The sequence below is a fragment of the Haliaeetus albicilla genome, chromosome 15, assembly GCF_947461875.1.
Source record: "Haliaeetus albicilla chromosome 15, bHalAlb1.1, whole genome shotgun sequence".
NCBI classification, from domain to species: Eukaryota; Metazoa; Chordata; class Aves; order Accipitriformes; family Accipitridae; genus Haliaeetus; species Haliaeetus albicilla.
In genome coordinates this window covers 24,321,689-24,334,017 of record NC_091497.1, presented here as the reverse complement: position 1 = coordinate 24,334,017, position 12,329 = coordinate 24,321,689, and the positions used below count along the sequence as shown (strand labels likewise).

The window sequence follows — 12,329 nt, the reverse complement described above, 5'->3', positions numbered from 1 at the left end:
AGCTATTGATTGCTCTTTCTTGTTGTTACACCCCAAATCCCCTTAGTGGCAAAAGGGAACACAGCATATGTATGGAGCCCAGAACTTAATGTTAGTTCAATTAATGTTTTAACAGTCTAATAATCCAAATTACTGTCATGGTTTAACCCCAGCTGACAACTAAGCACCACACACAACCACTCACTCACTCACTCCTGGTGGGATGGGGGAGAGAATCGGAAAAAGTGAGAAAACTCATGGCTTCAGATAAAGACAGTTTAATAAGTAAAGCAGAAGCCGCACAGGCAAGCAATGCAAAACCAGGAATTCATTCCCCACTTCCCATGGGCAGGCAGACATTCAGCCATCTCCAGGACAGCAGGGCTCCATCAGGCCTGATGATGACTTGGGAAGACAAACGCCATCACTCTGAACATCCCCCCTTCCTTCTTCTTCCCCCAGCTTTACATGCTGAGCATGACGTCATATGGTGTGGGATCTCCCTTGGGTCAGTTGGGGTCAGCTGTCCCGGCTGTGTCCCCTCCCAACTCCTTGTGCCCCCCCAGCCTGCTCGCTGGTGGGGTGGGGGGAGAAGCAGAAAAGCCCTTGGCTCTGGGTAAGCACTGCTCAGCGGTAATGAAAACTTCCCTAGATTATCAACACTGTTTCCAGCACAAATCCAAAACATAGCCCCACACTAGCTGCTATGAAGAAATTTAACTCTACCCCAGCCAAAAGCAGCACAATTACCCAATTAATTCAGAAAAAAAAAAAGCTTCACTAACAAATATCGTTATATAAAACTGCCTGCCTACAACCAACCCTTTCCTCTGGTTTTAACTGTCACCTTTCCAACATTCCTGTGGATCCTAAGGCTGAGAGTTTCACTCTCTTACAAGAGGAAGGGTACCAGTTGTCATCACCCTGAGTTCTTTTGCCAGAGGAATATAATATTGGCAAGTGGGAGTTCTTCCCCTGCTTGTTTTTCACAGGCATGTATTTATTTGTATGTTTTCTTATGAGAGTTTTGTTCCTTTCTATGGATCACGAGCTAGAGCTTGAAAGTTGTACAGCACATTCCTGTGCCTCAGCTGACACATAGGGCTACTGTTACTACCTTGGGGTGACAGGCCTGTACTATATCCAGTACTCCCAGCTGCAGCACGTCAGGCAACAGCCACTTGACTAGTAGGCAACTGCTAGAGCAAGCTATAAACCAGCTCAGATCCAGCTAAACCCAAACAAAGCCTGAGATTCTGAATGGCTGAGTCAGTACATAACCTTTGTCATTCTACTAATAAAGGTAAAGTCATATTTACTGGAATGTTCTGTCTATATGTTTTTGTCTTTTCTACTTTTACAGATGGTGGACAAGAACTTCCTATAATACTAAAGTTGTGAGTGTACCATGGGCTTATTCAGCAGTACATTCTTTTTCTGCTTGGGGGGGGGGGGGGGGGTAGGTTGTTTTTTCTCGCTCTATTTTTCCTAGTAATTCCTAATATTCTATTTGATTGTGGACTTTCTTCACCATTCAAAAGTACTGCATAGATGATTTCACATAAGGAAGAAATTATTATAACTGAATGATCTTTTTTCGTGGTATTAGCCCAGAACCCAGCATGGTGTTTGAAAATAAGAATTTTGGGGTTGGTCTGGGGGTTTTTTTTTGTTCCATATACATCACTATACCTATTTACACTGTTTCATCTCCATTTTTATTGCCCCAAACATTCAACAAAATGTTGTGCTTTTGCAGCTCTTTTCAGTCATTTTTTTGTCTTTACTACTTTTAATAGCTTAATAAGGTCAACAACCTTTATTATGCTATTCTTAAAACCTTTTTCAGATCATTTATAGGCATGTTGAATAGCACAGAGCATGGATTCCTGGAGGAATTCTACTGGTGATGTCTCTCTCCCTGACAGAAATGAATTTTTTTGCCTATTCTGTTTTCCTTCTTTTTATATAACTACTTTTCTCTGTTAGAAGCTTGCCTCTTGTTGCACTTCCTTCATTGCTTTGCATTTTTACTATGAGGCTCTTTGAGAGCCTCTGTTGACGGAATTACTGAATGTCTTTTGAAGAGCAAAAGAGAATATTTCGATGTTTTTTGCTTTTTGACTCCTTTAGTGAACCTTAATAGTATCCACTAATTGATTTTTTTCAGAATAATTTGCATAAACTTCCTTTTTGTAAATATTATGGTTTGTGTTCTGTTGTTCCCTGTATGTCCCCTTGAACTTTTAAAAGTTGAGTCTCTTCTTCCACTTCCCAATCATCAGCTACCACAGCTGCTTTAAAACAGGTTACGTTGTACAACTGGTAGGTCAGCTTACTTGATTTTCTTAGGTTTCTAGCATGATTCGTTACTCTTCATTCTCTTGTTCTGTAAGATCTACAGAAATGTCAGTTTGCAACAGATCCTGAAACAGAACTCTCAAGACTTACAGCATGGGAAACTCTCCATTTTCTGCAGAGTGAGCACAGATGGAAAAAATGCATTTAGCCTTTCTAATTGTGGTCTAATACACTCTGAGAACTCTTCTTTTTACTTTGCTTGCTTACTGGCTTATCACATTCTATGACCTTGAAAAAAGATTTAGTATTATTTTTTAACCTTGTCAAGCTGTTCCTCAAACTCTTTCTGACTTACTGTGTTGTGTTGTCAATTGCCAAACTTTCTAGTTTATTTATTTAGACAGCACCGCAACTTCTTGAAATACTTTTCTCTTTCAATGACCACTTAACCTTTTTCTTTAGCTGAAAGTTTTTTCTTAAACTCTTTCTTTATAAGTGACAAATTTTGGTCATTGGTGCTTAACATGATCAATTGCTTGTATGATTCTCTTCTGTTGCCTCTCTGGAGGGAGTTCAGTTGCTTAAAACCAGACATTTTATGTAATCTGAGATAAATTGGATATTTCATTTTGCTTCCAGCTGCCATGTCAGAAAGTTGAAGGTCTCCTGTAGATCCTGTATCATAGCAGCCAGCCTCATGGGGATGGCTTGGATACCCTAAAGGATGCACTAGATGCCTATGTCTAAGTAACTGAATCTCACATGCTGTAAGACATTCTTGTATTAATGTGGGTATGTGAAACTGATTACATAATTGTGCCTGAATATTTTTAATAATGGAGACTATTTTTTTTAAATTAAATTTTATTTCTTTCATAACATTTTCTTTATTTCCCGTGTCTTTTTTGTTATTTTGTATGGGTTTTTTGTGTTTGGTTGGTTGGTTTTTTACCACCTTAATGTATAGGTTAGGAGATAATTAGTTTTACTCTATCTTCTTTCTTCCTCACACCTTGCTCAAATATTTAGAAGTGTCAGTTCTATCCCTTCTACAGCAGACAAAGGTGCAGCATTCCTTCCTACCAAGACAATGAAATCTGGTATGTAGGAATGCAAACACTATGAGAATTGAGTCGCTGTGCACCAAAGGCAGGACTAAAGCAACAGTGAGCTAGTAGTAAAGAGCTTATATTGAGCAAAAGCTAGCACCTTCATCTCAGAAGAGAGAGACCTGGGTTTGATTCCTTGTTTCTTATTCAATGATTGTTTAATTCAAAACAGTCCTAGAAGGTGAAATCAGAGCAATTAATGCTTCTAACTGAAAGCTCATGTTGACTGGTGGAAACAGGTTTCTTCTTTCTCATGCCTTCTCTGGCCTTTTATTCCTGAATTCATAATAGCTCAGGTTAAATAGAAGAAATCAGATAGATCCTAAGATAATTTTATAGATTAATGTTAAGAAACTCTTGAGTGAAGTGTAAGTTTGAAAGCATTTAAATGACAAGGATCAACACTTGCTTGCACCTCTGTATGGAGGATCAGTTTTAGCAGTAGCCTATCATATACAAAAATTACCTCTAGGCTTATTTACTTAACCAGACCCTTAACCTCAGAGGAGACTCTGCCCTGGATCCTGTGAGGATGGACACACTTAAGTCTATGTTCAAGTGCTGGAGATCCTTAGAGTAGTGGAAAATGAGCCATTCTGCTGTACTAGGTGTTGCCTACCTTCAGAAGTTCCTTGTTAAGGATAGGGCACTGACCTGTATTGCTTTTGGAGCAATTCCAACAATTATACAGAACTTATTTGCCGCTGATGCTCTATGGGCAGCCCCACAAATGTCTGTAGACACACACAGGACTTTGCAAACCAGGTAGGTAGTTATGTCTGAAAGCCACATACCTGTGCAGCGTGATACAGTGCTCAAGCCAGTGTGTTTTGCCTCTACTTCAGATACCTTTTCTGCTTCCAGTATTTACTTCCATGATAATGATGTTCTTTGGTTTCTAGCCTTAATTGCCTTTCTATGCCAGACTGAATCTGAGCATGGCGGACTTGGTCTGTCTGAATCATCTCAGTCTTCTGGCTCTGCTTAGTTACCTATTTCTCTGCACTGCAACTACTACTTTAGGATACCTATTTAGATACTCTGAAACTTACCCTAAGTTTAGTATAGTTCTGAACTTAAGAAAATCAAGATGTAACAGAACTTGATGCATGCATTTCTATGGCTAGGAAAGAAAGATAATATCTTGTGACAAGATCACAATGACTTCAAGTATTCTTAAACCTAATTTGTTTTTGCCTTGGACTTTAAGCCTAGGAAATCATGGTATCCTTTTCAGCTTAATTCTAAATATACGTATTTCTAAGTGAAACCCTCTAGGGAATGTCATTTGTTGTTGATATCTCTTCCATGTATGATTTTTTCCCTATTGCAAAATTTGTAATGTTAAATCAAAATTAATCTAAAAAAATCCCTACCTGAAATGAGGGGTCTAGATTGACCCAGTTATTTTTTTCCTTATTACTGTAAAGCTTTCCTCTGTATCTGATTTAATCTCTTCTTTTAATAAGTGTCAGTTTCTTTGATATTAAATTACTCCTCCTCTTTCTTTTCCTTCTTCTTTTTTTCTTTAATTTAATCACTGAAAAATAATTCCTGCACAAACTAATTGCTTGCCAGTTTATATTCTTGTATAATAAGTTTCTTCAAGAAATGCAACATCTGGCCTTTTCTTTGATAATTTGCTTATAATTCACTTACTCCTAGCTTTCATATTTGAATGGTTTAGGTCAGGCATGTTAATCATGCATGATTTAATATTTGATTGCACCCTTTAGTTTTCACAATGTTTGTCCTTCTTAAGGCTTTTTATCCCCTTTTCTAATCTTGATATAGCAGCTGAAGCTAAACCAGATTAGCATCCTGTTTCAGAAATCTAATTCCCTTTGTATATCTTTTAACCCTTCAATGCTCTTCTTTGCTTATGTGAATCCTTTCCAGATTGCTCCAGAAGATTCCTGCAGTTTGTATATGGCTCCTACTTATTTAGCCGTAGCGCTTTCACTTTCCCACAATATTTTAACTGACTTTATACTTGTATTGAATTCCAGTATTGAATTCAACTCAGTGGAGCTTCAGTGATTTGCAAAGCTGCCCCTCTTCTTATTACCTTACAAATTGTTGCTATTGGACCTTTATGCTAAAACCTTTCAGATACCTCTTTGCAGACCTTAGGATCTGATAAAATTCCTTCTGGCTTTATTTTTCTTTTGAGTGGCTTACAAGGTTTCTACTTTGTGGGCAACTGTTGTTTAGCACTTGGCTCTGTGAAACAGAGCTCTCTATGAGTTAAGGAGTTTCATTGCTACCAGAAAGCCTAAGTACAATTTTGAGCTATTAAGAATTGCTACAATCCTATACATTCTGAAATTCTGAAAAAATTGACATACACAAGTTTTGATTCCGCTGAGTTTTATTATTCTGTAAATATGGCACAGACCATCCTCTGTGCAAGAAACAATACTCACCAAGGAATGGATTTTTATCTCCTGCAAATATCTACTAGTCTAATGATTTTGACCTAACATTTCAATACAACATTATCAACATTTATGTCTCTTTATACGGTATTCATGGGAAAGAATGAATTAACCATTTTAAGGACTATTTTACAGTATTTTTTGAAATAAACTCTCTTCACAATTGTACAACATGGCTTTTTAAATGCAAATGCAGTGCCACAGTTTCCTAAGAAGTCTTCTGAAGCAATAGAAGTGATTATATGTTGGCATTCTCAGCAGCAGGCTCTTGACAAGCTGATTATCCCCTCTGTGCTTGCAGCAGTCACAGCCTGTAATAAGTAAGAGGCTGTAAATTCTAGGGGCCACTCATTTTCCTATTTCACTGTCTGCAGGAGCTAGTGAAAGCTGAAACCCTTCTATTCTGCCCTTTCATGTCAGTTAAAATAATGGCCAAATTTATTTTTTCTCTTAGCAGAATATAATTGAGATATAGGTGATGGTGCCAGGAAAGTGAGATCATTTAATCAAAGGTCAAATTAGTTTCTCACTCCATACACCCATCTAATCAAAAGCTCTCTTTTTTGTTACCTGCATAGGAAATTCTAAGATAGCCTTGCCATCTACTTGTGTTGATCAGACATTTCCCAATAGTGCTCTGTCACAAGGCATCCACTTACCGAAGTGTTCCTATGCCATTTCTACTTTATTGTTCTTTGTTCAAGGGCATGGGCCATGGCGGGGGGAAATAAAATTCCCAAATCCAAACATTTTTCTTGGTGATGTTTGATCATCCCATATTACTATAGTATTATCAGATAAAGGATTTTCAAATGATAAAGTAATTGAAGAAAAAATGAAATTATTTTCATTTAGTTTTTGACTTACCTTAACAATATGTTTCATTTTCTACATATGATAAACAGACCAAAAAAATAATTCCTCTGCAATATAAAGGATATGTGAGTGAAAGATACATTAGAATAGCTATCTGTCAAGGGAAAGGTTTGTGTTTCGTAAGCTCAGACCAACTGCTGGTTAGCACTCTGCTCAATGCTTTTTCTCTTGGAACAAAATTAGAATTATTCTGGCAGATAATTTATTATTGTAATCAAACTTCTGTTTGAATAAATATTTTAAGTGTTGACTAATAACCATTAGTATTGCACTGTAAAGCTACCTTCTTTTTAATCGTTGTTGTTGCATATTTGGAGTAAATTCTTGTTTACTATTGTTTCATATCTCTGCTTGTCATGACAGTATTCGGTACTTTCATTCACTGTTCCTTTTTAGGGAACATATTTTCATAATTAGTTCTTCTCTTTCTAATACACGAATACAGGCCCAATATTTTATAAAGATGCCATTAATCAAGCTGTTTTGTGAGATCCTCTTGGGCCAAATGAAGGGATGGATTGCCAAACAACAAATTCACATCAAAAGGCAATTGAAGCTCTGCATTAAAGATTTGCATCCACAGACAGATATCCTTTGAATGTAGAGGGGTTACAAAATACAAAATCCAGATTTAAAAGAGAAACTTTGTGAACAGGATAGAGTCAATATAGTACAATTGGCTGCATATCAAAGTGCCACACTGGTAAAACAAATATTGTTAACATTTTAATCAGATAGTTTGATTTTGTTCGTTGTCTCCAAGCAAGATGAAAGATTACAGAAACCATCCTTTCTGGAAAACCTAAAAGATATTTGAACAAAGAATATGGTATTTCATAAAGGAAAACCAAACACAGATCCTTACTATGAATTTCAGTTGCAATATTTCCACCTCAGTCATATGCATAGATCTGAAGAGAATAATCACAGAGAATTAATCATTATCACCCAAGTAGCATTTGTAATTTCACATTTCAGAGTTGTAGGATTTTTAACAGCAGGACATTGACATCTGAAGTGTTTACTCTACAATTAAGGAGTTTTCTTGAGAAAGAGCAAGGCAGTCCTAGGCGTAAGCTGCTATAATACATGTCTAGGTTGAAAGGGACTCCACAACTGGTATTCATATGCAATGAACACTTTCATAAATCAAAATCTTCAGACTTGCCGCTCACACAGACTGTATGCACAAGGCTGATTCTTACTGTATTCAGCCTAGTTATATTTCATTTAAACTCACTGCAGTGTAGCCTTGCTCTGTACCTGATCTGTGTTTGCTCTCAGAACAGGTCTGAGACTAAGACGAAAGCCTTGAAAGACATCATGGATAGCATTCACCTGTCTAAACAATAAAGACCTGTTCTCGTTTGAGATGTCATAGGCTATCTGAGACATCTGCAAGGGGCTGGACAACACGGCACAAATCCTACAAAAGAGAGAGATCTGGAAAGCCAGAGATAGGAGCCAGGGACTGGGCCAGATATGCAAAGGAGCTTAATGTCACTAGATGTTGTTCGGTCATGTAAAAGCAGTCACATTGCTCCCAGTTAAAATATTATATGCAAAGCTATAAAAGCACTCCAAACCAAGCATATTAACTTATGAAACTTGGCTTCAGTCAAAAGTGACAATGAAATGCGAGACTAAAATTGAAGTTTTAATTTAATTTTCTTTCTTTCTAGAATGGAAGTTTAAAAACAAGCTTACATGCAACAACAGGTGTTATTGTACTAATTTATTACATATTTATCTGATAGGCCTCTGTTGGTTTATGTGGTAGATGTTCTACTTGAACAAGTTTTTTCAAGTATATTATTTGGTTGGTAAAAAAATTTAAAGCCTGCTATACAAAGATGATAGATTCTCATTTCTTTTAAAGTAGCTTTGTCTTTTCTAAGAGTTTTAAGGATGAAGTGTGAAAAGAAGGAGGAAAAAATAAAATGTTCCATTACAAAAAGATTTAGTGATTATGTCTATATAAATACATTCTGGAGTTAAAGTCAAACTACCTGTTTAAATATAAATTGATACCCCTAGAGAAAGTATGTAAAATATTTTTTTTTCACCAATTATAAACAAAATGAATAATTGGATGGTTACCTTTCTGAGTGCTACAAAATTATTTAGTCACAGTGTGATTAATTGATTGTAGAGAGTTCTTATTGGCTAATTAGATTATTTTCAATAAAATTCTTCCTTTTTCATTCTCTATCATCTGCTATACAATAGCTCTTCAAATAATGTATCATAAACAGGTTGATTCTCCCATGAGATACTGATTACAAACTCATTGTTTGTCATCTGATTTAATTTCATACAAGTTAAGGACATTAAAATAATTTGATTTATTCATTTGAAAACAGGAGAGCTTACATGGACTCATTTATATTTGTTTTGTAGCTCATTCACTAAAAGAAAAAAAAAATAGATGAAACAAATGAGATAGCACTTTCCTCTCAAGTTTCATAATTTATTTCACATGCCATTATGTTTCACACCTTCTGTTCAGACATGGTTTATGTCTCTGTTTGTCCCTTTAAGTCTCATCCCTCTCACATATATTTTTAGCCTTTTCTCAGCTTTTCAGAGCATTTCATAGGTACATCATCTGAGTAATTCACTTGATTGTATTAATATTTTATTAGTGCTTAACTGATACAGCAGAGAAGGCCTGACAGTCAGACTCTTAATTATAGACATTTCACCTGCATTTCCTACCAATGTCAGACTCTTAATTACAGCCATTTCACCCTCATCTCCTACCAATGCTTCTTCACCTTTCAATTTTTTTTCATAACTCACCTTTCATTCTCCCCTTCATTATTGAATTTCAAAAAGATTCACAATGCAGACTGAAATTAAGATGTGAGTATTTGAATGTTTATCTGAATTTTGAAGGCCTGCCATATTAGGACACTTAGTAAATCAAGGTGATTTCTAAGTCCTTCAAAACTTTTTGAGATTATCTATTTAAACTCTAATTTAAAATTCATTTCTCAAATGAAAAACATACATGAAATATAAATCATCATCTTCATCACTGTCTAATTCAAATATTGAAAACATTCTCTGGGCAATTAATTTCAATTTTAGAAAAATGATCTTGGTCTTATCCTTCATTTCAAACCAACTGGAACTTATCTGCTCGTTATGACAGTGACAGGTTGTGGGATGAGGTGCCTAGCTTTTCACGGTCATCTCTGAGATTTCTTCAGCTAAATATTTTACACTTGATATGCAAACATCCTGTCTGAACTGGATCTCTTTCTGAAAATGTATGTATGCATGCATTTAATTAGTTATTTCTGAGAACTTTACTACTAATTTAAGACTGTAATTTCGCCATGTTTTCTTATAGAGCATCCAACTGATAATGTAATTTTAGAAACTTCATAATAAATACATTTCTTTTATGAATAATACAAGAAATATACTATACTGAGAAATTGTCCTCGGAATCAAGTCTTATAACCTTACATCTCAGTTTCTCATTTTCCACTCAAAAGCTGGTTTGGCCTAAGCCCTACAGGCATAATAAGACTATGTGGTATTGAGGACTTCACATTCTAGAAACTATTAAGCTTGTTCAGATTATGATGTCACTAATATCAAATGATACTTTAAGGAGTTGAGTCTATCCAAACCTAAGCAGGATATTTTGAATTAACACCTTTTTTGCTAAATGCACTGTTGCAGTAAATATATAAGTGTTCAAATCACTGTCCTGTGGGCTAAAATAAGGTGTGGTTTAGAAGGTCTGTTTTCCCTTTGTAGTTCAAGAGTAAAAATGTAAAACAGACCCTGTGCTTAAGTCTTTTTGAGAATTCTGAAATAAAACTGAATTGTTCATTTAGGAGTATAAGCAGATGTTTCCTTACATAGCAGCAGGTAGGGAATGTTGCTTCTTTTTATTTCTTTCTTGGACCGTTCTGCAAAAGATATATCTCATTTTCATGTGAACATGAGATATCTAACTGCAAGTATGGATGCCATCAGAAATAGAAGTAGAATATAACTGAAGAAGTGTAGATATACTTAAGGTTTGTCTTTGTGTTCAGGGAAGATCTTGACAGCCTCTTTCTCAACATTAACAAAACCAGATATTCCTAGACAGAAATTCGTCTGATCCTAAGGTAAATGTTCAGAATAAACATATGGTTAAAAAGGTCGTCTTCTTTTTCTCCGCTAAATTAAAATAATTCTAGCTTGAGAAGCTCCACTCTCAACATTGACAATATCTAGAAGTCAGCCTTTCCAGTAGTAAATAGTGAGACACTTAATGTCTTGTATGGGACAAATCATTGGGAACTTAAACTCCACTGGCTTTCATATGCTTGACTTGATACATTTGGCACAAGTTGCGAGTTTTCTACTAATCTTCTTTTTTTTTTTTTTTAAGAACAAGAAAATTGTACGTATCTGTGTACCTAAGCTCTCTAATATATTTTGTTAGGGAATGACTTCTTTTTCTTTTCTTCAACTTCTTCATTGTTTTTCTCAAAATATTTTTTCAATGTATGGAAGAGTTTATGCTGTTGTCTCCAAGAATAAACTTTTGTGCCTCCTTGAAGTAGACAATTCTGTGAGCATCTTCCAAAAAGGCCCAATTACATGACCTATGATAAGGACATATGAAGATAGTATATAATCTTTTTACTTTGTAAGAATTCTGTGATAGTATCTTAGTTGTTTCCAGATTCAGTGCAGCTAACTGAAGTCTCTATGATCAAAACTATATTAAGCTCTCACTTTAGCCATGTAGATAAATTGTCAAGTCAAAAGGGTGATTAACAAGGCTAAAATCTCTGGAATTTTATTTCTTTTGACATTAGGAAAAATGTAAGGCAAACAATTTCTCACTTTTATACATAAAGGTGCACCTAAATTACTTTTTCAGTTTGGATCAGGAATACTGTTCTGAAGCAAATCTGATATCTCTGTTTGAGATGCTTTGGTTTCTATTGCAGATCTTCCTTGAAAAGCCATGGCCTGGAATCCTTTCAGAAGCAGTATGTGCTGCAAAAGCTTACCTAATGCTTCTCAACTACAAACAGGCATTTAGCTCTTCAGAGCAGACAAGACCTATACCAGAGTAAAACCTGAGAAACTTGTATAATTTAGATATCGGGCCCTCTGTATTACTTGTTCTATCTTTAAATTTGGTTCTATTGCTCCACAACATGTAATAAAATTGAGAGAAACTATTAAGTGTTTAAAACTTAGGAGGCATGAATCTTGGCCAAAATCTGTTCCTTTTTCTCTATAAAAACCAGTTTTGCCAGATTTGCAATTTATGATAAATTCTAATAAATTAATTGATAGAACATATGGCATATTTATAGATTACATTATTTGGCACCTACACCACATTTAATTGTAACCGATTTATAAATGAGGTATACATTACACTATCAGTGCTTCAAAGAAAAAGGAAGTGAAAAAGATTAATAGTTTCATCCAGTGAGTGCACAATGCATAGTGACTAGGTCTCTGACTTTTAAAAATGTAAATTAGAACAACAGCAAAACAGAAATAAGCAAGGATAACAGTTAACAGTTGTTTTGTTTTTTTTTTTTTAAGATAAAAAAATCTTAAGTCTTAAGTAGTTCTTTACTGAAGTCATGGA

General features: G+C 35.5%; 1 long non-coding RNA gene across 1 annotated transcript; it reads left to right on the top strand.

The window, feature by feature from the left end:
• The first annotated feature begins 941 nt into the window (after positions 1-941).
• LOC138689105 (uncharacterized) lies at positions 942-12,031 on the top strand. The gene is made up of 3 exons (XR_011327903.1): positions 942-1,282; positions 2,920-3,072; positions 11,671-12,031. It is a non-coding gene; the product is annotated as an uncharacterized lncRNA (long non-coding RNA).
• The last annotated feature ends 298 nt before the right edge of the window (positions 12,032-12,329 follow it).